The sequence below is a fragment of the Lygodium microphyllum genome, chromosome 23, assembly GCF_053477565.2.
Source record: "Lygodium microphyllum isolate KBCC chromosome 23, Lygodium_microphyllum_v1.1.10, whole genome shotgun sequence".
In the NCBI taxonomy this organism is placed as follows: domain Eukaryota; kingdom Viridiplantae; phylum Streptophyta; class Polypodiopsida; order Schizaeales; family Lygodiaceae; genus Lygodium; species Lygodium microphyllum.
Window position 1 is genome coordinate 78,622,459 of NC_141157.1, and position 13,217 is coordinate 78,635,675.

The 13,217-nt window shown below is 39.2% G+C and overlaps 1 pseudogene; it reads left to right on the forward strand.

The window, feature by feature from the left end:
• Positions 1-2,568: 2,568 nt before the first annotated feature.
• On the forward strand, positions 2,569-10,828 carry LOC148016372 (eukaryotic translation initiation factor 3 subunit B-like; annotated as a pseudogene).
• The last annotated feature ends 2,389 nt before the right edge of the window (positions 10,829-13,217 follow it).

Consider the following 13,217-nt stretch of genomic DNA (forward strand, 5'->3'; position numbering starts at 1 on the left):
TTTCCAATATGATAAAATGATGTAAACTAAATTGTGGTTAGTTATCATAGACTTTCGTCGAATACCTTTCCCGTCCCAATGAAGTCAGCCTACGTCCTTAAGGCCTCCCATCAGGGCAGGATTTATCGGACGCACCTAATTATCAAGTGACGCAGTTCCTTGACCAGCAGCTCCATCGGTTGAAGCGGTATTCGTGTTCGATTGGACCTTATTTTGCTTGGGAGGCATCGTATGCTTTGTCTTTTGCTTCGTGGCTACGCACCCAAGTTACAAGAGAGACGACTCTTTGTGGAAGGGACTCGTGCATGAGGACCTTCTCCAAGAGGGCCGGGGGGGAAAGAAAGACGGCAAGCTCGGAGTTCTTCAAAGAGGGAAAAAAATTTCATTCTCTCTCTCTCTCTCTCTCTTTTCTCTTAGTCTCCCTCTTTTCTCTTAGTACTCTCCCTCCCTCGCTCTCTCTCTCTCTCTCTCTCTCTCTCCAGCTTTTACCAACGTGAAGGGTCACCATCTCCCTTTTTTTTTCTTATTCACACTTAAGCCCTTTTTATAGGGTCTTGGGGGGGTTTTAGTAATGTATGGAGGCCCCCCGCACTCCTCACATGGCATGCGGCAGCCCCCCCTGCCACCTCCAAGGCACGTGGAAGCTCCCCTGTCCCCTCTAGGCACGTGACAGCCCCGCTTGCCCCTCTAGGGCACACGACACCCCCCTCTCTCCTTCCCTCTCTATCTCTCTCTCCCTCCCTCCCTCCCTCCCTCTCTCTCTCTCTCCCTCCCTCTCTCTCCCTATCTCTCTCCCTCCCTCCCTCTCTCTCTCCCTCCCTCCCTCCCTCCCTCTCCCTCTCTTTCTCTCTTTCCCTATTATGTTTAATGTTTTCTCACTCTCTCTCTCATTCCTTCTTTCCTTTTCTCTCTTCCTCTCTCTCTCTCATTTCCTCTCTTTCTCTCTCAATACACATGATTTTTAACAAAAACAAGCAAAAGAAATAAAGAGAACAGGCGCACGGCGGGCAGGCGGGCGCACGGCGCACGGCGCAGCGGGCACGGCGCCGGCTCCTCTTCGCGATGGCGGCTCCTCTTGGTCCTCTGTACACTTCCTCCTCTTCTTTGTAAATGGTGGCGGCAACGACAAGAAGCTTTCCTTCTCCCTCTTTCTCTCTTTCTCTCCCTCTCCCTCCCAAATGAAAGATGGAGTTTGCTCTCTCTTTTGTTCGTTCTCGCAAAATGACGCCTCGGGTTTCGGCCCACGTTTTTTCGCCTAAGTACCGTCACTGCTAATTTGCGTCAAAAACCGCCATCGCTATGTGCTTGTATCCTTGTAGTGTATCGTATGTGCATTGACCTTGATGAGGAGACATTATCAGAAAGATGTAGGTTTCACCAGCATGCCATTGAAAATCCCCTTATGGAGGAGACTATCTAGCATCTAGATGGCATTGAAAATAATTGTTGTGAACTCTCTGATGACTATTTATGGAGGCTATCTAAACTCTTCAAATGAAGAATCTAGGCTCGATGATCTTGCTAATACTACTTCTCTCAATCATGAAGATGAAGATGACTCCTCACATGATATTATAATAATAATAATAATAATATATTATTATTATTATATATAGGTTTATATAATATCATTACACAAAGACACATGATTTTATATATACATTTATATAAAGACATAATTATAATAGTAATATCTATATGTCAATATTAAAGTTAATATTCATACATGTTCATGTACGTCCACGTTAAGTCCATCTTAATGATAGGTTTGTCATGTATCAGATTTTATAGTGGTTGTTACCCTTCATTGAGGTGGTAGGGCCATGAAATATTTGAGTGTTGTGTTCCCCATACCTTCTTTAATAATCTCTATAGGGTCTCTCAATCATGGGATTGTGCCTATGTGATACGAGACAAATGGAAGAAAGCACCCATTGCACATGGGTGTTTGTAGTTGGGCATGCAAGTCGACACATGGCTGTCATAAATACATTTGCAAGGAAGGCTTGGAATGAAACATGTCTCCCATTCCAAAGGTTCTTTCTAATTAAAAAAATTATTATAGAATATTAACAAGGCTCACCGAAAACACCTAGAGATTACTAGTAAACATGGAGAAGTGGTCAGATATCTCAACCAATACCATTGCCAAGGTCTGAACAGGCGTCAAGAAATTTGGTCTTCCCATGCATCATGACTAAAACTGCCTCACACATAATTTTTCTATTATGAAAATCGAGAGAAAAAAAGGAACATGAAGAATGAGAAAATCCAAACTTGATGAGAGAGCCAAGCTTCAAACTCTTCTTTCTCAGAATTTCTCTCTGTATAAGGATTGGGTTGGAAGACTTATAGTCCCCCTCTCTCTATTCTTCCTTTGAGCTCATGGCTATGGCACAGCTCACCGAGTCACCGCAAGCTCCCCATCACGTTGCCCTTGACCTACAGAGGGATGGCATCCATCTTAAGATCGACTTCTCCCAAGTCAACCTCGAAAACATTATGTTTTACCCCCCAACCCCGTGAAGATTTTGGGATCCAGAGGTGTGTGTGCCTACCATTTACTTGATGCGAATGTTTCCAAAAAAGTATGAGAAGCTTGAGGGTGTGGTTTAGAAGATATTTGGTAAAATTAGAGTTATTAGAGAGCATAGCCTTTGGGTGCCCAAGGATGAAGAAATTGAAAAGACTAAAGGCTATGCTTTTATAGAGTACACAATGCCTCAGGTCTAGGTGGACTTTTAGATGTGAATGCCAACTTGTGGATCATTGTTTGATTTCTGTTTGTGTGGTATACATAGAAGTCCAAGTTTGGATCACGCATTTGGTCTTTAAACTTATAATTTATATAATTTTCATGCATTCAAGAGTCTCAAATAGCTAGAGAACAAACTAATGGCGACAAATTGGATAAGTCCCATGTTTTTGCAATCAATGTGTTTGATGAATTTGACAAGTATATAAAAGTGTCAAACAAATGGGCACCACCGAAAGTCAAACCTTATAGTCTTGGGGTATGCATGTAGCTACTCTTGCAGGTGCATCTATACCATTCTAGACTACTTAGGTATGATCTCATCATGATTTACGTGTATTCAGGAAAATATTTTAACTTGGGTGACGGATAAACAAGGCTGAGACGAGTTTCTTGTTTGGTTTGGATTAGAGATTTAAGTTTATTGGAATGATGCTAGATTAGGGAAACTTGACCTTGTTTACCACTGTTCTGTAAGTTGAATTTTCTGTAGTTTAGATAGTTGTAGCTCCCCTTGGGTCTTACCTTTCCACAATTCATAAACAACGTGCAGCTATATGGGGTGGTGTGCCAAATAATGTGATACATTCATCCTTAGGTATGGCTCATCTTCTCTAGTTTATGGTTTGTAATTTGGGAATGTTGCTAAATATGAATGCTGGCACTTGTATCAATTCTATGATCTACTCTTTTAGGTTAGACTGATTAACTTCTCTCTAAGAGAGAAATATATTGTGACATATAGTAGTCATGAACTAAGCAACCCTAGAGATACATAGGTTATTAACACAATATTAGTGAGTTTGGGAATCTCCCAATTCCCATTTTTTGAATACTAAAAAGGTGGCACCCAGATAACATGCCCATAAGTTTCTCAAAACCATATGATCTAACCTATCATTGGAAAGCGCTTGAAAAATGGAATCTATTGAGCTATAGAGCGCTCAATTTGGAGTTATAGTGTTCAAGTTATGAAAATCCAAAGATTTGACCACGTGTCCCAAACTTATGGGAAATTCCCATATTCCCCAATATGATGTTTATTGATGAATTTTATTTATTCTTTGGAAAACTACCTGCACAAGTGTTTACTAATGTCTAGATATGTTTATCTAGAGGGTAATACTTAATTTATTATGATGTGAGGGCTAGGAAAGTGCTTAGAGAATTTAAGGAAAGTGTAGATGATTTTGCAAGTGATGGATTAGGGGGTGTGGTAGGTGTCTCTTAGCTAGTGTTCAAGTATAATTATTCTCTATTTATTCTTTGTGGTAGGTGTCTCTTAGCTAGTTTTAAGTATGATTTTGCAACTGGTGGATAAGGGGGTGTGGTAGGTGTCTCTTAGCTACTTTTAAGTATTTGGAAGTAATAGTTATATACAATGAAAATTGGAGCTAACATGAATTATTGCTATTGAGTTTTAAGTGTGGCCTGTTTTTACATGCAGTTCTTATGGTGTTATTGCTCTCCATCATTAATTAGTGAGAAGAAAGAGGAAGAGATAGCTAAAAATCTGAAAAAGCCATCCTCCATCACTACTTAGTGCTCAATTCATTGAGATTTTGAAGTCATTTCAGTTGCATTACATGACTTCAAAGACCAAATCTTTGCTTGTGTAAGATGCAAGTACGATGACACATGGTTACATTTGTGCCCTTCAAGGTTCGATTTATATACTAATTTGACTGAACAAACAAAGACAATCTTACACACAAAGGTGTTTTCAAAGGAGGTTGACAAATCCAAGCCATTACTTATAGGCTTGCAAGGACGTCCTCGAAAGGGAGCGACACATGATCGAAAGCAAAGAAACTTTTTGTTTTCTACAAAGGTGGGGAGCCCAACGGAAGGTGATTCATCACCCCCTATCTCCTAATGACCATGAGGATAATAGAAATCCATTGAAAAGTTTAAACTTATTATGTTGAGGTTTATATAGCCACATTATTGAAGTGAATAAGAAGAAAATCAATGTGAGACCTTTATTAGATGATCAATGTGGCGGTAAACTTTGGTTCGCATAACTTTTTACTAGGGCAAGTCTGGATGATGGAAGAACATGTTTTCAAATAGATGGTTGCTTTTGTTATGTTGATTGTCAATGTGCTTCAACCAATGGGCAACCATTCAAAGACTTCTCTTGTAGTCATTGCAATAGTATATCAAAGCTTAATGACTTTGGAATGAGAATATATAGGGAGAAGCTAGTACAAGAAGAGAAGAGAGGAAATAGGGGAACAAGATTTGGTAGAAGATTGGACTACCTCACTAGACAAGAGCTTAGGCAAACAACACTTATTACCAAACCATGGCTATGGGAGCTTTGGAAAAAGGAGGGAGAGTCGAGAACTCTGATGCTGCCGTTGGTCGCTGCCGTGGAGTGAGAGGGTTGATGTTGGCCGTCAAGAGGGGGGGACAAGACGTTGCGCTGCCATGAGTTGGGAGAGGCCCACATCACCGCCAGCCGAGAAGGGGAGTGTTGGTGTGGAGAGAGGAAGAGGATCAAACTGCCGAAGTTGCAATGAAGCACTACAGTCATGAAGGAGGGGAAGACTGTCGACGCCGCCGTGAGAGGGAGAGGAGCTGACACGTTGTCGCTGCCACCAGTCAAAAATCCCACTTGACCTCCTTCCATGTGGGCTTCTGAAAGCTCCAGAAGCTTTAGAAGCTTCCAAGGTTGGGCCTCCTAAGCCCCCTTCCATATTACACCCCCATTCCTCTTTGTGGGTCCTCTTAGCCCTTGTCCATGTGGGCTTGGTAAAACCCCCCCACATAAAATTCTCCTTGCAAGGGCTTATACACCCCTTGCTTCCCTTTTTCTGTGGGGTCTCAGTAGACCTTGTAGAAAGCCACTAAGCCCTTTCCCATGGCTTTACTAAGCCTTACCTTGAAAGGTTTTAAAACCCCCTCCCCGGGATTTAACCCCTTCACAAGCGGGCCCTTACACTTCCTTTCCCCCAGTCTCACTCCAGAATTTAGGACCCTGTGTTCCAAAAAGCCATGTTTTTAAACTCCATTTCTGTGGATTTTTCTTTCCATGCATCTCCCATAAAGCTTACCATAACCCGTTTTTAAAAAAAACCATCATTCCTATTGCAACTCCCACAAGTCTTTAAGGCCTTCTAAAGCCGATTCATAAAGGGAGTTTCGCGTACGAAGAGACGGACAAGATCATAACTCTACGTCCAAGGCAAAAAGGTGGAATTCACAATGGCCCCTAAGAAGGCACAAAAGGCGCAACCGCAGGAGGATTGTCTCCTAACATCCACGTGGACATCTCACCACAAGTCTGGATTTTTCTTCCTAATTTTTATCTTACATTGTTATAATTCAATCGTGCGTGGATGATTTTTGGAGATAGGATGTATTTTTTGTCTTAAATACTTTGGTTAATTTAAAAGAACTAGCTCACGACAGAAGAGTTTAGCCATTAGTATTTTCAATAAAACAAACAAAATAAAGTGAGCAAAAGATTGATATGCATTTCTAGCAAGTAGTTTTTGTGCCTTGAAATGAATTGAAATTAGATTAATGTCCATATTTACAAAACAGAATTATGAAAGTACACTCCGATTAAGCATGGAAGGAATAAATCACATATTGCATTATTGAATATTTTTTTGAAATGATTCTTAAATAAAGTTATTAGCAATCGTAGGAAATTGCTAGGATTACATGAAGAAGATTTAACTAGGCAAGTGGTCTAAAAACTTAATTTAACAGAAGGGTGTGTAAGTTCTGCATACGACAAATTCATTCGAAAATGAAAGTAGTAAAAGGCTGCATGTTTTAGCATGAATATTGTTTGCATGTTATAGAATGATTAATTGGAATTATCCTATAGCCTATAGCCTAACCTATGCTTGATCTTAAACCGAAAAGTTAGGGTTTGAAATTCAACTTACGTGTAGACAATGACTCATGTGGATATGGAAATGATAGAGTAATTGTCTTCAAGAATAGACAGGTTAAATTGGTATAAACCTAAACACCTAAAACCGTGTAGTACTCATTTAGAAAAGGGTCAATTCAATGCAACGTATCCCAAGGAACTAACTAGGGTTAGCATAGTGAAGACATTTATCTAGTCGCACGTATTGCCAAAAAACTCCTATACCTTAAATACTTGCCCACATTCACTGAATGTAGGGATAGTAGGACATACTTGCGAGAAGTGATCTAGGGTTTTCCTAAGAATCTCTCGCTAAGAAAATGAAACTCGAAACCCTAGGACTGACAATGTCAGCCTAATGCAATCAGGAACAGATTGTTTCGTGACTCCATTTGATGGGTAAATAGTCCCATAATTGATGCAACACTTGTGCAACAAGTTGTAGAGTTGCATGATCTTGTGATTTGATCACAAGGGAATGGCCAATTCCTCGAAATGAGAATTGGTAGATTCTTACGTAAGTTTATCTTGCAAGAGGATGAAAAGTCCTGATATAGTACCTTTCTTGGGTAAAGTGACCAAGATATGGGGATTAGATATTTGCTTGGAAGCAAAGGACCCATCTATAAATTGGAATAATATATGAACTTAAGGTATTGACTAAGTCGGGTTAATAGGGTACGGCCCTAACCCAAGATATAGGGTTAACAAACAAACCCTTGGAGATCTTGCCAAGTCGCAATTGATCCCGGATCGAGTGCTGGATGCATTTGAAAAGAAGGATTCACTCCTTAGTAGTTGGCCAAAAATAACGACCAATGAAATTGTCTGTGCTTGTAATAGTTTTAAGAGCATTGTTTTGCTTTGTTTGCTCAAAGAATTAAAGGATAAATAGATATCTAATGCTTCAGGTTGAAGGCCTGAAGGGAGAGGCAGCTTCAGTTACCCCTGACTGCCTGCCTGACCCTAACCAAGAGGGTTGTTAAGTGCGCTGGGAAGGTGGACCGAACCCGCCACGAGAGGTCTCTCCGTTGAGCGCTACTTGGAGTAAGAGGACGCTTGGGTGCCAGGGGGGGCTCTGGCCATAAATCCCTCGATTTCCAGGCCCTGCACAAGAGGCTAACATGACTCGGGATTGGATCTCGAGGCCCGCATACTAGTCTACGGGCAAAATCTTGGATTAGTGATCCCTGTCGATTGTTGGATAGCCTTTGGGCGGATTATGGGTAAGCCTACGGGCTGGACTTTATGTATTTTGAAATATAAATATGATAAGCTATTGAAAAATGAACTTGTTTGACATTGTTTTTCTATATCAAGTGCTATGATTACGTGAAGGAACCAATGCCTAACGGGTTAATTAAGGAGGCTAATTGACACATGTCCAACTAAATGTGTTAGGTAATTAAATAACTAAAATAACCTAAGGAAAGTACAGAGGATGTGGCCATAGGTCTGTCCTACAAATGGGTGGTCCCGGTTGGCCAGGAACTTTTCTCAATCACGATGGACAACAGGAAGATCATTCAAAGAACACGAACAGCAAGAGCGTTGACCTAGAGTCTAAGTTATAGATGATCCCGATTTATATTGTTTTAGGGGAACGGAATGGGACTATGCCTTATGGCAAAGAGGTTGAGCTTCACATGCCTCTTGTTTCCCATTCTCCTTGAACCAAGTGCAGCGTGAATCCACTTCGGACATGGCGTTTCTACGTAAAGTAGTTCGCTCAAGTTCGACGCTAGTTGCCGTTAGGAAATGACCAATAGGGAAATCCCTAATTCAGGTCGGTCCTAAGTGGGAATAGCCGAAATACTTCCGCTACGTGGTAGACGCGGAAAGCCCTAGATCGCAAACCCCGTAACATTCCATGGGAGTGCCGGGCGGAGATTTCTAGACATCCTTTCCGATGGACTGCTAAGATGTGTCCTGAAGATAACAGGTGGACACGTTACAGAATGCCAACTTGTGAATCATTGTTTGATTTCTGTTTGTGTGGTATACATAGAAGTCCAGGTTTGGATCATGCATTTGGTCTTTGAACTTATACTTTATATAATTTTCATGCATTCAAGAGTCTCAAATAGCTAGAGAACAAACTAATGGCTACAATTTGGATAAGTCCCATGTTTTTGCAATCAACATGTTTGATGAATTTGACAAGTATATGAAAGTGTCAAACAAATGGGCACCACCAAAAGTCACACCTTATAGTCTTGGGGTATGCATGTAGCTACTCTTGCAGGTGCATCTATACCATTCTAGACTACTTAGGTATGATCTCATCATGATTTACGTGTATTTAGGAAAATCTTTTAACTTGGGTGACAGATAAACAAGGCCGAGACCAATTTTTTGTTTGCTTTGGATTAGAGATTAAAGTTTATTGGAATGATGCTAGATCAGGGAAACTTGACCTTGTTTATCACTGTTCTGTAAGTTGAATTTTCTGTAGTTTAGATAGTTGTAGCTCCCTTTGGGTCTTACCTTTCCACAATTCATAAACAACGTGTAGCTATATGGGGTGGTGCGCCAAATAATGTGATACATTCATCCTTAGATATGGCTCAACTTCTCTCGTTTATGGTTTGTAAGTTGGGAATGTTGCTAAATATGAATGATGGCTCTTGTATCAATTCTATGATCTACTCTTTTAGGTTAGACTGATTAACTTCTCTCTAAGAGACAAATAGATTGTGACATATAGTAGTCATGAACTAAGCAACCCTAGAGATACATAGGTTATTGATGAATTTTATTTATTCTTTGGAAAACTACCTGCACAAGTATCTATTGATGTCTATATATGTTTATCTAGAGGATGATACTTAATTTATTATGATGTGAGGGCTAGGAAAGTGTAGATGATTTTGTAACTAGTGGATTAGGGGGTGTGGTAGGTGTCTCTTAGCTAGTGTTCAAGTATAATTATTCTCTATTTATTCTTTGTTTCTCTCTTATAAGTTTAAGTTAATTGAGATTAATGGATGCTTTCATGCTGGTGCATATAGAGATGACAAGTATTTTGCTCTAATAGGCAAGAATGCAATCAACGTGTATGAGACTGAGACCATGAATCTTCTTGATAAGAAATCCTTGATAGTAGACAATGTCATGCTCTTTAGTTGGTCCCCCATAGACTCTATCATGGCTTTATTTGTTCTTGAAGGAAATGGAGGAAATAAACCTATTAGAGTGAGTGCATTTGGCCTTATGCTAAACTTTCATAAGATGCATTGTTTCTAGAAGTTGTAATTGTTGTTGTGCCTTCCTATTATGAATGGTATTTTTTTGTGTTGTGCATCATTTTTTTCTTCTAGCTCATTCTTGCTACTGTGTTGAGCAGGGTAACCCCCTTTATCTCTATCATTCACAATAGTGTATTTTTGGAGTGTCTCGACTGGACTTGCTGCTTTAATTGGTTCTTGCATAGTTTGACAAGTAAGTCTAGTGTAGATCCCCAATAGGGAGGAGCTCATACAAAAGGACTTATTCAGTGGTAGTGATTGTAAAATGTACTAGCAAAGCATTGGGATTATTTGGTCATGAAAGTAGATAGGTACACGAAAAAAGAGTACATACACTGGATTTGAATTGCTCTGAATCTAGGAGAGAGACATTCCAATTCCATGGTTTTGGAACTAGAAAGAAAAAATGAAAAAATTATTGCATTTGCAGGGGAGCCTAAAGGTCACAGATTTGCCATCATTCGTGGAGATGGACCTAGACAAGATGTTACACTCTACTCTATGAAAAGTCCAAACAATGTGGGGCGAGTAACAAAGTCGAAAATTTGAAGGGTAAGCACGCAAATTTCCTTTATTGGTCTCCAATTGGGCAATTTATTGTTTTGGTTGGACTAAAGGCATACAATGGGCAGTTAGATTTCTACAATGCTGATGAATTGGAAACAATCGTCATAGCTCACCACTTCATGGCCATAGATGTAGATTGGGATCCAATAGGAAGGTAATGATTTTTAGAACTCTCATGGTTTTGGTTCAAAGGATATAGGAAAATATAGTACACTATAGAATAGTTACCATTTACTTCTAAGTAGTGTGATCTATAATCATTTGCATTTACTTGTAATCAAGTTTGTGTCAAGGTCAATCACATATGTACATCAAATTGAGAATGGTTTTAATATCTGGTCTTTCAGTGGCAAATTGCTTAATTGACTTCGTAGGGATAGGCTTTTCTAGGTAAGGAGAATGGGTTGAATTTATCCAGCTAGCTTATGCCTTGGAGTAGTACATTATGTGTTTCCATTTAGTGGAAGTTGGTGTTTGGATTTAACATATATGTGCAGTGAAAATTGGAGTTGACTTGAATTGCTATGAAGTTTTAAGTGTTGCCAGAGTAGTATGGGTTGAATTCGTACCCACACTGACTTATGCCTGGAGTAGTGGATTGCATGTTTTCATCTAATAGAAGCTCCTGTTTAGAATTAAAATATATATGTAGTGCAAATAGGAGTTGAGAGGAATTGTTATGGAGTTTTAAGTATTTGGAAGTAATAGTTATATGCAGTGAAAATTGGAGCTAACATGAATTATTGCTATTGAGTTTTAAGTGTGGCGCGTTTTTGCATGCAGTTCTTATGGTGTCCTTGCTCTCCATCACCAATTAGTGATAAGAAAGAGGAAGAGATAGCTAAAAATCTGAAAAAGTCATCCTCCATCACTACTTAGTGCTGAGTTCATTGAGATTTTGAAGTCATTACATCGACATTACATGACTTCAGAGACCAAATCTTTGCTTGTGTAAGATGCAAGTACGATGACACATGGTTACATTTGTGCCCTTCAAGGTTCGATTTATATACTATTTTGACTTAAACATGGTACATTCAAAGGAACATCAATGATATAGTACAAATACAAAATCTTTGTTTGAGGTTGCAAAGATGTGGGGTGGACCAAAGTTGCATGAGTTCCTGACTGCTAACCTAAATGGCCCTTCACTCTCAACGACAACAAGAGGCCATAGACAAGCCACCCACTTTATCCATGGGATACATGGATATATATTTGATGCTATTGCTAAAATATATCGAAAGGCAAAAGAAAAACATGGTATTATAGGAAACATTCCCTTTATCTTGGTGGAAGATGAGGCCGCTATAAAGAAGCGGATAAGGTAAACATACTAAAATATTTGTTCTTTTGACTTGCAAAAAATATTATCAATAAAATTTTAAGATTTTATAACCTTTACTATTTTCATCATAGGTGGAATCCTAAAGATGATACTCTCGTTGGATTTAACACAAGATTAGTGAGTTTGGGAATCTCCCAATTCCCATTTTTTGAATACTAAAAATGTGGCACCCGGATAACATGCCCATAAGTTTATCAAAACGATATGATCTGACCTATCATTGGAAAGCGCTTGGAAAATGGAATCTATTGAGCTATAAAGTGCTCGATTTGGAGTTATAGTGTTCAAGTTATGACAAATCCAAAGATTTGACTATGTGTCCCAAACTTATGGAAAATTCCCATATTCCCCAATATGGTGTTAACGATGCATACAAGCCTTCAGACCATGAATGCGGGACATCACACATGATTAAAGTTGGAGAAGGAAAAGTAGGTTATGATATCATTGTTGATGCATTTGAGACTCGTATTATTGGTAGTTATGCAAGAGTATTTGTAGCAAATCCACTTCATGAAGCACTTTCACACTTGTTTGTTGCTGCTCATTGTACGTGTAATTGATTTTACAGAAGTTTTATTCATAGACAGTGGATTGAAATTTTGACATTACGGGATGAGAAGCTCAAATCAAAAGTAGGCCCTATTATTGGACATGCATTAGATGGAGATAGTTGACGAAGAAAAGCAATACTAGATAATTATTTAAATAAGCATGGTGCTCGATATGAGATTGGATGGGATGGATGGCCTCTTTCAAGAAAATTATTAAATGGAGAGTTTTCAAGCATGCATGATTAGTATTTTATACACAATGTGAAAAAGCTAGTCAATATTCTCAACAAGCCCAAGAGTCAATTGGCTCTTGGGGATGTATGGGTTTCTTTGAGTCATGTTACCATTGTTTATGATTCTTTTTTTGTTGATGAACATATCCTTAAGGAAATAGATATCAGACAAGATGATTGTCAAAATTGGGCTACAACACAAAGAATATGTAGCAAGCAAGTCCAATGGTGTTTGGGAGAGCTAGCAAATAATAGAAAGTATAGAAAGGAGTGGAGCATGGTTGCAACACAAGTCTATCTTGAAGTTGCTAGAGACTACATTGATATTTTCTTGTCTCCATACCTGAGCTTCGTTAGAGAGAGTCCATTTAGTACCAAAAGTGGCATTCTTCTTCTAACTCTGGAGATCTTAGACTTAAAACATGCCATGTATGCATTATCAAAGAAGTTTATTAGTAAGGAGGCATTCTTAGATGTACAACTCTCATGTCACATCGTTGTACTACTCATAAAATATTTTAGAGACTTCCATCCAAATAAGATGCTTCCAATACATTTGATTGGATCCAATGTAGTTGAAATCTTTTCCAACAAAGTTGGCAGCATGGTTGGGCAAGATC